General features: G+C 46.4%; 1 protein-coding gene across 7 annotated transcripts in view; it reads right to left on the bottom strand.

Annotated features, from left to right (window-relative positions):
- Nucleotides 1-13,246, bottom strand: part of mtmr4 (myotubularin related protein 4) — a 114,925-nt gene that overhangs the window by 88,049 nt on the left and 13,630 nt on the right. Inside the window, exons 4-5 of one of the 7 annotated variants that reach the window (XM_069911011.1) lie at nt 12,960-13,024; nt 10,485-12,397 (exon numbers count right to left, since the gene is read on the bottom strand). The exons of 5 other annotated variants lie outside the window; for them this stretch is intronic. The gene's annotated coding sequence lies outside the window, so the exon portion shown is untranslated. Of the gene's footprint in view, nt 1-460; nt 802-10,484; nt 12,398-12,959; nt 13,025-13,246 lie in introns of those variants that run through there. One more of the 7 variants, XM_069911012.1, reaches the window with a different exon arrangement.

Here is a 13,246-nt window from a genome sequence, read left to right as displayed (position 1 = left end):
CTTTTGATTCGATGACCCAATTTTAGATGTGCCGATTGCAGCATTTCTATTTTTTTTTTGGGGGGGGGGTAAAAAAAAACCCTTTGCTTTTCCTTCTGTTTGCAAGCTGTTGGACTGATTGAAGAAATTCCAGTCGATGGTTTCGGTCAAAAGGTTCGTCCATGCTCTCAAAGTGAAATTGGTGTGCAAAGCCTAGAGAGTAACTAACATTTTAATTTAACAGCGATTTTAAAGATTCCTCCTTTCCCCATAAATACAATTCCATCTTACAGCAATGTAGAAATCATAAATCTAACGTTCCACGCCTCTTGCAAAGGACTAGATATCGAATTTTAAAAATGCCCCAATTCTCAGCCACCAACTGCAGCAACAGAACCCAGTCCCGGATTGAGACCCTGCGCTAACTAGAGATTTCTGCTTTCTTTGTCCGAGTGGGTGAAGCACAGATCTTTAAACTCACCGAACAATCAGTTTCAGCGAAATCTGCTGACGGTTCAGCCAGCTCAAACGTCCCCCTCTGCAAAGCTCAACCCTCCGGCAACAGGGAGGAGCAGCTGGGAGCTGTGGGACGTGTCAACTCCCCGATTCCACAACAACGTGTCCCATGTAGTCGTTCAATCCGGAACAGAACGTCAGCTTGAAACCTCGACGACGGAGAGGGACACGTTGAATCCCTCCAATTGGCGCAGACCCCGGCAGGAACTTTCCAACGATGGAATTTGAAGTATCAAAAGACGTGGCTACATTCTGCGAAGTCTCCGAACTCCCCCCGCCCGCTTTCTGGCGCCCACAAAGCGACTGGGCTCATCGGCTGCCTGGATCGAGAGCAGATTCGCAACCCACTTCCGTGGAAACACAATCAGGAGACACAAGGAACGGGCAACCCACGTCTCATCCGGCGCCGGCACCAAACCTTGGACAAAAACCCATGGCGTGGCACTGACCCCTGCAAATTTACTCATCCTTCCCGACCTCACACCCTTCATTTTCCCTCCATCCTCGTGCCTAAATCTGGCTTTATTTTCATAAATACAAGCCTACCTTTAATCCCCCACCAGTATTAAACTATTTCCTTCTGTAAGAGTTGGCTAAGAATTCATTGCCTCAATAACAAAAATGCCCTTTTCAATTCCCTAAATCAAATACTGCCACTGGTTTAACAAATTAATTGGGTACACTTATCTAATTTCACACAAAGCAAAAGATGTGGCTGTATTTAAGTTAATTACAGCTGTTAACTGTGGATGAGCATCTCAGAAGTACTGATGAGGTTTAATGACAAGTGAATAAAATTGAAGCTGGGATAATGAACCCAAAACCTCCAGAAAAGGCTGAAGGAGTTGGGGGAGCAAAAGATACATGGAGGGCAAGAGAAAATTGTAAAATGTCAGTGAGGACTACATCATACTCAATGGAAATCAAGACTGCAAGTACAGGAGTATTTAAAAAGGTCAGAGCTATTCAGGCCAGTCAGCATCTATGGGAAGAGAAGCAGGCCAATGTTTAAACAGGCAACTGAAAAAGTGAGAAAACAAGCAGGTTGCAAAACCCAAAGCAAAGATTCTGGTAACCTGTGAATTTCTGAAAGAATGTTAGCAAAAAGTAGAGATTGTGGAGTAGCCAGTACTGCCAACATTTTTGTGCAATATACTGCAAGTGCAAATTTTCTTTGGCAGTCCTTCAGCATCAAGCATAGCTTGCTTCTACTCCAATTATGAGGCCAATGGAGGTGTTGCAGACTGTGCCGCAGGTGGGATGAGAACAGATAGTTTTGCAAAGCAAACAGTAATACATTTCTCCGGCCATTTATGTTTCAATGTGCTCCAGAAAGATCTTGAAAGCTCCTTTTAAAAAAAAAATTGAATGGTCAGGGATTCGAGAAGCCAGGGAAGATTAATACCTTTTCCATAGTTTTGAGAAAATTGTTGCATTGTTTCCTTTATCAGTGTGCTGAAATGAGCTCACAGTAGAGCATCCCTCTGTACATGTGTCATGAACCTTGCCCATAAGAGTCAACAGTCTTGTAGATGTCAATATTTCATTGAAACAGATTGCTTCTGAAGAAAGCATGAAAGGTGCTATACCTGGGAAATGTCAATTATAACATCCAAAGGTGCACCAATGTATCACAAATAGGGATGCAATGTTAGTGGACACCCAATGAGGAGCTTGACTGGTGAAGAAACTATAGGTACCTAAAAGGATGCTACAAATTCTAGATATTAAACCGATGAATATGTTACAAACAGGAGCACGACTGATAATTGACATTTTCATAGAGTAATTTATTTTTTGCAATGTAAAAATACAAGTAAAATCTTTTAATGACTGTGAAAATAGCACTGTTGTTGTGTTTGAACTACAATTCAAGTAGAAACCTGCTGTTACTAATTTTCAATGCATATTTTCAGAGGGCGTATTTCTAATCCAGCAACATTCATTTTACCTTGTGCATTTGTAAAATATCTTTAAAGGCATAATCTTCATAGAACACGTTTCAAGAAATTGCCTCAAAGCTCAGAAAGTTGAAAACATTGATGTTAAGTTGGGCCAGGAATTAGATTCATTGTGATATTTGAACAAAGAACATTACAGCACAGTAAAAGCCCTTCAGCCCAGGTTGTGCCAACCCATTTAAACCTACTCAACAATCTTAACTTCCCTACCTCAGATTTTTGCTATCACATACAACCCTGAGATTCCTTTTTCATGCAGATGCAGAATTATCACTAATTGGTAGTGCAAAAATGAACTGTACACAGAGTAAAACATGTGAACAAACTGACTATTCAATACAGAGAACTAAAAAAGAAAATCAATAGAGTGCACAAGAGTCCTTGAATGAGTCTCTGATTGAGTTAGTCATTGAGGAGTCTGATGATGGAGGGGTAGCAGGTGTTCCTGAACCTGGTGATGTGGGTCTTGTGGCACCTACACCTCTTTCTTGATGGCGGCAGTGAGAACAGAGGGTGTGCTGGGTGGTGAGGGTCTTCAATGATAGCTGAGGTTCATTGACGGCTGCGCTCCCAGTAGATGTATTCAATAGTGCGGAGGGTTTGGCCTGTAATGTCCTAGGTGTGTCTATCTTTTGGAGGGTACTTCACACCCATAACCTCCATATGAATGTTTAAGAGTCTTTTAAACACTCCTATTGTACCAGCGTCCACCTCCACCCCAGGAATACGGTTTAAAACTTACCTTTACATCTCCCCTAAACTTTTCTCTCCTCACCACGAACAGATATTTTTTAGCATTTGTTACTATTCCCCTGGCAAAAGAGTGCTTTCATATCTTGTAGACCTCTATTAAGTCACCTCTCAGCCTTCTTCGATCCAAAGGGAATAGCCCTAACTTTGTTAGCCTTGCCTCGTCAGACATTTTCCAATTCAAGCAACATCCTGGTAAATCTCCTCTGTACCTTTTCCAAAGTTTCCACATTCTTCCTGTAATGAAGCAACTAGAACTGAACCCAATATTCCAAGCATGGATAACCAGAGTTTTATAGAGCTGCAACATTGGACTCAATCCCCCAACTAATGAACATCAACCTTTACCCTATCAACTGTGTGGCAACCTTGAAGAAGTTGCCAAACCTCTAAATTTGAATACAGTGTATGTTCTCATACTACAGATAATCAAATCAATTTTTATCCCCTACAGATATTGAAAATTTAAATATCAAAGTGATCTACTCAACAGTCTTACTCTAATAGACCAGAATATCTCTTGACAACAACCTTCTTCAGTCAGATTTGAAAGGAGGAATGAAAGCGCTATGAAGGTTTTCCCAGTATATTAATCAAAATTAATTGGTCAGTGCACAAATCTATTTTTAAAAAAAATCAAATAATATTAACTGATTTTTTAAAACATGTACACTTTTCAAAAGCATTAGTTAATTTTAATTACAATACAAATTAAGTATTTGCTTTTGTTCTCCCAAACCAATTGCATTTAGCACCAAAGCACAACATGGCTCTCTGCAAAATGACAACTGAAATAGCACAGAGGTGTTTTACACTGACACATGACAATAATACAGAACCCGCTCAGTTCCCAATAGGACCAGATTCAGCATGAGTGCTCACAATTAATGACCAGATGGATGCTGGTCTTCAGAAAGGCATGCTTGCCAGCAGGAAATTACAATGCTTACCACAGAAGGGGAAGGAGCAAGGAAAGGATCACAAAGAAATGGAAGGTACAAATACTGCACACTTTGGAGAAGGAATAACAGGGGTAGTGTGAAATAATTGGTATCTACCAGGCCTGGGATACTGGAGAAGCAAAAACTCCTAGGAGCCTCAACATGGTAAATGCAGGTGTGACATTTCTTCCAGCTGAGATTCCCATCATTCTCAAAGTAAAAGGAGTCAGCCATCAAGAACAGGATTGAGAAACTTATTTCCCTAGAGGGGAGTGAATTCTTGAATTTTGTACCAATTAAATTTTTTAATTTTAAATTTGGACATACAGCCGGTAACTTACACCCCATTAACCTACAACCGGTAGGTTTTGAACGTTGGGAGGAAATCAGAGCACCTAGAGGAAACCCATGCAGACATGGGGAGAACGTACAAACTCCTTACAGATCTGATTCGAACCCCAGTCCCAATTGCTGGTACTGCAAGTGTTGTGCTAACCGGCACACCCACCGTGCTGCCCATGGAGCAAAAAGGCTCAGTTGCACTCTTCTGACACCAACTACAGATCTATCTTAGCTACGACACTCCCTTAACTTATATTATGACATATATTTAAAAGCAGTGCATCAATAAATATGTCCAATCTCCAAATTTCAGTGATGAAATTAGATCTCTTGAATTGTAATAAGGAACTGCTGTACAATACATTAATCTATTTATACTGAGGGCAACTACTTGCATATTGAATGTACGAACTGAAAACTAGAGGGAATTGTGTGCCAGTGCTCTATCCCTTTGATAAACTCTTCCTCAGGAGGATCAGCTTCCAAATCCTGCAGCACACCAGGAACAAAAACTGTAAATGAAACCTGGTCAATCTTGGGAACTGTAAATGAAACCTGGACAAGGATGGACCAGAGAACTTTTATTTAGAAATCCCAACATCCTGGAAGAAGGACCAGACTTCCCAATTTCACGGTGTTACTGTTTTTTCAATGGCCTAGAAGATCATATCCTATAAGGCCAGGGTGGCGCAGTTAGCATAATGTTATTACAGTGCCAGCGACCCAGGTTTAAATCCTGTACTGTAAGGAGTTTGGACATTCTCCCCCCTGGGAGCTTTGGTCCCCCCCGGGAGCTTTGGTCCCCCCCGGGAGCTTTGGTCCCCCCCGGGAGCTTTGGTCCCCCCCGGGAGCTTTGGTCCCCCCCGGGAGCTTTGGTCCCCCCCGGGAGCTTTGGTCCCCCCCGGGAGCTTTGGTCCCCCCCGGGAGCTTTGGTCCCCCCCGGGAGCTTTGGTCCCCCCCGGGAGCCTTGGTCCCCCCCGGGAGCCTTGGTCCCCCCCGGGAGCCTTGGTCCCCCCCGGGAGCCTTGGTCCCCCCCGGGAGCCTTGGTCCCCCCCGGGAGCCTTGGTCCCCCCCGGGAGCCTTGGGCCCCCCCGGGAGCCTTGGGCCCCCCCGGGAGCCTTGGGCCCCCCCGGGAGCCTTGGGCCCCCCCGGGAGCCTTGGGCCCCCCCGGGAGCCTTGGGCCCCCCCGGGAGCCTTGGGCCCCCCCGGGAGCCTTGGGCCCCCCCGGGAGCCTTGGGCCCCCCCGGGAGCCTTGGGCCCCCCCGGGAGCCTTGGTCCCCCCCGGGAGCCTTGGTCCCCCCCGGGAGCCTTGGTCCCCCCCCGGGAGCCTTGGTCCCCCCCCGGGAGCCTTGGTCCCCCCCCGGGAGCCTTGGTCCCCCCCCGGGAGCCTTGGTCCCCCCCGGGAGCCTTGGTCCCCCCCGGGAGCCTTGGTCCCCCCCGGGAGCCTTGGTCCCCCCCGGGAGCCTTGGTCCCCCCCGGGAGCCTTGGTCCCCCCCGGGAGCCTTGGTCCCCCCCGGGAGCCTTGGTCCCCCCCGGGAGCCTTGGTCCCCCCCGGGAGCCTTGGTCCCCCCCGGGAGCCTTGGTCCCCCCCGGGAGCCTTGGTCCCCCCCGGGAGCCTTGGTCCCCCCCGGGAGCCTTGGTCCCCCCCGGGAGCCTTGGTCCCCCCCGGGAGCCTTGGTCCCCCCCGGGAGCCTTGGTCCCCCCCGGGAGCCTTGGTCCCCCCCGGGAGCCTTGGTCCCCCCCGGGAGCCTTGGTCCCCCCCGGGAGCCTTGGTCCCCCCGGGAGCCTTGGTCCCCCCCGGGAGCCTTGGTCCCCCCCGGGAGCCTTGGTCCCCCCCGGGAGCCTTGGTCCCCCCCGGGAGCCTTGGTCCCCCCCGGGAGCCTTGGTCCCCCCCGGGAGCCTTGGTCCCCCCCGGGAGCCTTGGTCCCCCCCGGGAGCCTTGGTCCCCCCCGGGAGCCTTGGTCCCCCCCGGGAGCCTTGGTCCCCCCCGGGAGCCTTGGTCCCCCCCGGGAGCCTTGGTCCCCCCCGGGAGCCTTGGTCCCCCCCGGGAGCCTTGGTCCCCCCCGGGAGCCTTGGTCCCCCCCGGGAGCCTTGGTCCCCCCCGGGAGCCTTGGTCCCCCCCGGGAGCCTTGGTCCCCCCCGGGAGCCTTGGTCCCCCCCGGGAGCCTTGGTCCCCCCCGGGAGCCTTGGTCCCCCCCGGGAGCCTTGGTCCCCCCCGGGAGCCTTGGTCCCCCCCGGGAGCCTTGGTCCCCCCCGGGAGCCTTGGTCCCCCCCGGGAGCCTTGGTCCCCCCCGGGAGCCTTGGTCCCCCCCGGGAGCCTTGGTCCCCCCCGGGAGCCTTGGTCCCCCCCGGGAGCCTTGGTCCCCCCCGGGAGCCTTGGTCCCCCCCGGGAGCTTTGGTCCCCCCCGGGAGCTTTGGTCCCCCCCGGGAGCTTTGGTCCCCCCCCGGGAGCTTTGGTCCCCCCCCGGGAGCTTTGGTCCCCCCCCGGGAGCTTTGGTCCCCCCCGGGAGCTTTGGTTCCCTCTGACCCTTTAATTGGTGTATTTGGTGGCAAAGGCTCATGGGCCAAAAGGACCTGTTGCTATATTGTATGTCTAAATTTACATTACTTTCACAGAAACCCAAAGTTGTGCCCTCTTGTCCTAGACTCTCCCACCATGGGAAACAACCTTTCTACATCTTCTCTATCCATACCTTTCAACATTCAAAATGTTTCAGTAAGATCCCTCCTCATTCATCTAAATTCCAACAAATACAGGCCAAGAGCTGTTAAACACTCTTCATATAACCCTTTTATTCCCAGAATCATCCTTGAACCCTCTCCAACATTAGCACTTCCTTTCTTAAATGAGCCCAATACTCCTCACAATACTCCATGAAAAGTTTCACCAGTACCTTATAAAGCCTCAACATCACATCCCAGTACTTTTATTCTATTCCTCTTGACCTGAATGCCAGCTTTCCATTTGCCACCGACTCGACATTGAAGTTTACCTTCAGGCTACCCTGCACAAGGACACCCAGGTCTCTCTGCCTCTGCGTATTTTCAATTTTCTCCCCATTTAGAAAGTAGTCTGCACATTTATATTTTCCTACCAAAGTGCATGACCGTACACTTTTCAACACCATTTCATTCGCCACTTCTCTGCCAATTCTCCTAATCTGTCCGTCCTTCTGCAGCCACCCGGATTCTTCAACACTCTCTGCTCTTCCATCTATCTTCATTTCATCTGCAAACTTGGCTGCAAATCAATTCATTTCATAATCAAAATCATTAACATGCAACACAAAAAGTAGCCCCAATATCAAACCTTGTGGAACACCACAAACAACTGGCAGCCATCAGAATACGATCCCTTTATTCTGACACACTGCTTCCTGCTAACGCACTAACCACTCTAGTATGTTTCCTGTTATACCATGGGATCTCATCTTAAGTAGCCTCATGTGCGACACCTTGTCAATGACCTTCAGAAAAGCCAAATGTAAGCAGTCCACAGGTTACAAACAACTCATATTTACAAACAGGCTGTTCCCCAATTTGCACAATTGGCACATGTGTATTATGGCCCAATTCACACATGCACATAATGTTACCTCATGAATGCAATACAAGAACCACAAGTACCTATTCCTCCTTACTTAAAAATTTGGCTCATGGACAGACCCAGGTAACAGAACTAGATCATAACCAGGGGAATGCCTACAGACAACATCCACTGCTTGTCACTTCAAAGAATTCCAATAGGTTTGTTAGCAAGATTTTCACTTAAAGGAAATCATGCTGTCATGTCGTCTCCAAATAGTCCGCAACCACATCCTTGACAATCTACTCCAACATATTACCAACCATTGGTGTAAGGCTGACCAGTCTATAATTTCCTTTCTGCTACCTCCCTCCCTTCTTGAATGGGTTGACATTTGCAATTTTCCAGTCCTAAAGGCCATATCCAAAGCTACTAATTCCTGAAAGATCATTATCTCTACCAGTATTCTTTTGGGACCCAATTCATCTGGTCTGGGAGACTTAGACCATTCAGCTTTCTGAGCACATTTTCCCCTTGAAATAGTACCTGCGCTCACTTCCCTTTCCTGACACCCTTTGACATCTTGCACATTGCTAACGTCTTCCACAGTGAAGACTGATGCAGAATATTCATTCAGTGCCTCTGCCATCTCCTTGTCTTCCATTACTATTTCTCCAGCATAAATTTCTAGTGGTCCTACATCTACTCTTACTCTTTGTATACTTGGTTTTTTTTGTATCTTCTGATATTATTTGCTAGCCTACCCTCATCCTGCATCTTTTCTCTTCTTATGAGCTACCTTTTACATTTTTAAAAACTTTCCAAGACTCCATCAGATAAGGAAATAACATTTTAAAGTGCAAGAATAACTAAAGTTGGCAGATTAAATTCCAGAAGGGTAGAATTTAAGATAAAAGTTTCAAAATGTTGTATTGCATAATTATATTTACATAAAACAAATTCCAGTCTTCAATCATGAAATTCCTTTAATGTGATTTTACCTGCAGTCTCCACAGCACTAAAATGCACACCATAAAGATAATGACTTCTCACTGTATCCTCTCTCAAATTAAACACATTTAATTTATAATCTCTACATTATCAGTGCTCTAATAAAAAAAATTGCAAACAAACCTCTGCAGTTCAGGGCAGCCGATGTGGGCTTATATAAATATTTCTTTGGACTCTTCGGACAGGAAATTATGGTTGAATAAGATAATAAACATTACCCAGTCACCAGTGCCATACAAATATCAAGCAACCATAAAATCTAATCCCTAACTGTCCACTAAAATGTGTACACAAAGTTTGAAAACTTTTATCAAGATGAAAAAACACCTAAAAATTGTACAATGTACACTGTTGATATTAATTAGACAACGTTGCACAAAAATGGTATATTCACTGAACATTTCAAAATATTACCAAGTGACTGTAGAAACACGGTTGATAAGGTCCAGTGTGGCAGGCTATGCTAGAAGGCTGAAGCACATGGAACCACGTACAGACTTCAGCACCATTTTGCAAAGTATCTACACTCTACCCATAATCGCCATAGCAAGATCCTGGTTGTATGTCATTTCCTTTCCCATCCTCTTACCAACCTGTTCATTCTAGGACCTCACTCTGGTAGCATGTCATTTCCTTTCCCATCCTCTTACCAACCTCTTCATCCTTGGACCTCACTCTGGTAGTGAAGGACAATGCAGAGTAGAAGAACCACATCTCGTATTCCACCCAATAGCAGGAACACTGAATTTTCCAGTTTAAGTTAATATGTCCCTGTCTCAGAGACCAAAAACAACAGCAGTAGTGGATTTAGAGAACTCCCCAAAGTGAGGATCATAAAGGATTTTTGAAAAACCTCTTAGAAATCAGTTAAGATATAAGCACTAAATGAAAAAGTAGAGAAAATAAGAAAATGGGGGGGGGGGGGGGAAGAGGAAGATAAAAACTCACCTCTTAGAGGAGACCAATGCCAGGCTGCCTAGAAGCCGAAAATGACACCAGCACCCAAGCAAAGGAGCCTCTGTCGGGAAGAGAGGTTATGGGAGGAAACAAGCAAGGACAGCCCAGGAGACCGACCTGGGATACTGTTGAGTAAGAGCTGCGACCAAGGCGGCAGGAACACTGTTGGGCGTAAAACGAGTAGAGGCCTGATAGTAGGGGAGCTTCGCCACCACAGAGATGCTAGTGATGTCAGCTGTGAGTCAGGAGAAGAGCTCGATGGAGGACAGGCTAGGAGGGCCTCGGCCAAGGTAGCAGGAGTGCTGTCGGGTGCAGGACAGCATCAGGAGAAGGCCACAACTGAGACAGCGGGAGCGCTGTTGGGAGCGGGATGAACCGAGGCCTGAGGTTGGGGGAGTCTAGCCAGCACCAAAATGCCGGCAATGTCAGTGGCAGTTTTTTTTTGGGGGGGGGGGGGGGTGAAGAAAGAGACCCTGCGGGCCAGGAGAAAAAAGGACTTACCTGGTAAGGATGCTCTGTCCAGCAAGCGTGATGAGGTCAGGTCCAAGGGCGTTCAAGGTGTTGGGCCTGATGGACTAACAACAGAGAGAAAACTGGGAAAGTCACGTGGCAGGGCGTCCTGGAGTCAGAAAGCGAGGTGGAGGTTATAAAGAGGGTAAAAGAAAGACAATTCAGGGAGGTGAAAGGCAGAGAAAGGAGGCAGAGGGCCTGATGCCTTTTGCAAAATACTGGAGGCCTTTGACCAAAGCAACAAAAAAAACTTTGAAGACACTGGTGGCAGGGCAGGAATTAAAGAAAGATTGGATAAATTGAAAGATAGGGTATCAGAAACATAATAGAGACTTGAGAGGGTAGAAAGGTTGGATAAGAGGGAAAACAAAATGGATGTGTGGGAGAGGGACAGGGTGAGGATGTGGGAGAATATAGACACCTTAGAATACCTCAGCAGGAGGAATAATGTTAAGATTGTAGGGGTGAAACAGGGTAGGGACTATGGAGTTCCTGAACAAAAAAGGATCCCAGATAAGCTGGGGAGGGAACAAATCAGAAAAAATCTAAAAATAAAATGGGTCCACCGGTCTCTCGCCTCGCCACACCACACACACTTTCTCCCCCCCCCTGCGGCCTAATCTAAGACTACATTCTATCCTGGTGAGACTCCTTCGCTACCAGAATAGAGAGATTTTACAGGCCGCAGCAGTGCAAGCAAAGGTGGGGTGGGTCTAACAGAATACGAGAGGGAAAAGGTTTTATTCTACCTGAACACAAGTGTGGCGCTATTGAAGCAAAGAAAGGAATTTGACCTAGTTAAAAAATCCAGTTTACCCCCCTTCACCCAGCAAAGCTGAAGATAGTAAGGGCAGGAGGCAAAAGAAAGATTTTCATGGATCTAAAGGAGGCAATGGACTTTGTAAGAACCCTGCCACCACTTCAGCATTAAATACAAATCAAATTAAGAGGGTAAGAGGGAATCAGGGAGAAATGATGGACTGTAAATATTGTAATTGTGATAACTATGAGGGGGGTAATTTTTTTTCCATAATGTAATTGTTTAAAGATGAATGTATATTTCAAGATTGGATACGGGGAACTCAAGATAAGGGTGGGAAGACTAAGCAGTAGAAGGGTGATTGGGCACTTTTCAAAATGGTAGGGTAGTTGGCGCCAATAGTTTGGTTATCATTGCCATTATGGGTAAAGGTAAACCAGAAGTTTGGTGGGGGGGGGGTGGGGGGAGGCTTCTAACATATTTTTTGAATTGTCAGTTTTAGTTTCTTTTAAAGTTTGCTCAAGTATGGATGTCTACGCCAGGAGTTGGCAGGAAAGGGACAATTTTCTTCCCTTTTGGCTTTCATTTTCTTCCCTTTTGGCTTTCATTTTCTTCCCTTTTGGCTTTCATTTTCTTCCCTTTTGGCTTTCATTTTCTTCCCTTTTGGCTTTCATTTTCTTCCCTTTTGGCTTTCATTTTCTTCCCTTTTGGCTTTCATTTTCTTCCCTTTTGGCTTTCATTTTCTTCCCTTTTGGGTTTCATTTTCTTCCCTTTTGGGTTTCATTTTCTTCCCTTTTGGGTTTCATTTTCTTCCCTTTTGGGTTTCATTTTCTTCCCTTTTGGGTTTCATTTTCTTCCCTTTTGGGTTTCATTTTCTTCCCTTTTGGGTTTCATTTTCTTCCCTTTCTGGGTTTCATTTTCTTCTCTTTTTGGGTTTCATTTTTTTCTCTTTTTGGAGGCGTATTCATCGTTATTTCCTTTACTTTTTTAGGTTATGGTATTGGCTGTAGGCCTCATGATGGAGATAAACTTTTCAAGTGCATTTGTAGCGATGTGCAGGAGGGGGAAATAAATAAAGATTCTGTGTATATGTATGTATACGTATATATTTTGATGTTGGAAAGACTGAACTGTTTGTTGAATTCTGTGAAGTTATAAAAATCAAAAAATTAAAAAACATGTCCTTGTCTCCTCTTCCATACTTTGATTTATCCCCTTTTCCCTCCCAATTTTTTTTGCCCCCTTTTCCACCCATCTTCACCCCCCTCTCCCTTTGGATCTTTCCTCTTCCACCCTTATTTCCTCCCTTTGGATCATTTCCATCTCTCCCACCAACCACCCCTTCAGTTCTAGCTGGTCTCTCATTAAATCACTATTGTTATCTCGTCAAATTCCAGCCATAGAAGCCTTTGACCCTACCATCACCCAGCCCACCCTGCATGACCCATCTTTGCCCACTTTTGACCTAACCCAAACCCTGGTCCTTTTCTCTCATTCCAACTTGCATCTGCCAATCAATGCCTCCATCATTCTTCACCTTTCTCTATCCACCAATTTGAATTGGCCCTGGCTCTACCCTTCCCACTCTGTCTTCATTAAATCAGGTCTCTCTCCTCCACACTCTTGCCCCCGATGAAGGGTTTCAGCCCACATTAACAGTTATTCTTCCACTCCTCACCACCCCCCAACAACTAATGCTGATTGACCTGTTAAGTTCCTCCAGTGGATTGTGCATAGTTCCAGATTCCAGCATCTACAGTGCCTCATGTATCTATAATATGGGGATACGAGAGTTTATCCACAGGCAGGGATTTTTAAAAAGCGCAGAGACGACAGAATGCAAATGGATTTGAATATCCTTGAACATGAAACACAGTTATAGTCTATTGGTACAAGGAATCAAGGAAACTCCTGTTACATCAATAGAGTATATCAGTTTTGGTCTCCTTACAGTAGAAAATAGCCTCCCAGATTGATTCCTGAAACGACCTGG

This window comes from Narcine bancroftii, chromosome 14 (assembly GCF_036971445.1).
Source record: "Narcine bancroftii isolate sNarBan1 chromosome 14, sNarBan1.hap1, whole genome shotgun sequence".
In the NCBI taxonomy this organism is placed as follows: Eukaryota; Metazoa; Chordata; class Chondrichthyes; order Torpediniformes; family Narcinidae; genus Narcine; species Narcine bancroftii.
The sequence above is the reverse complement of the archived record's forward strand: the minus strand, read 5'-3'. Positions and strand labels throughout refer to the sequence as shown.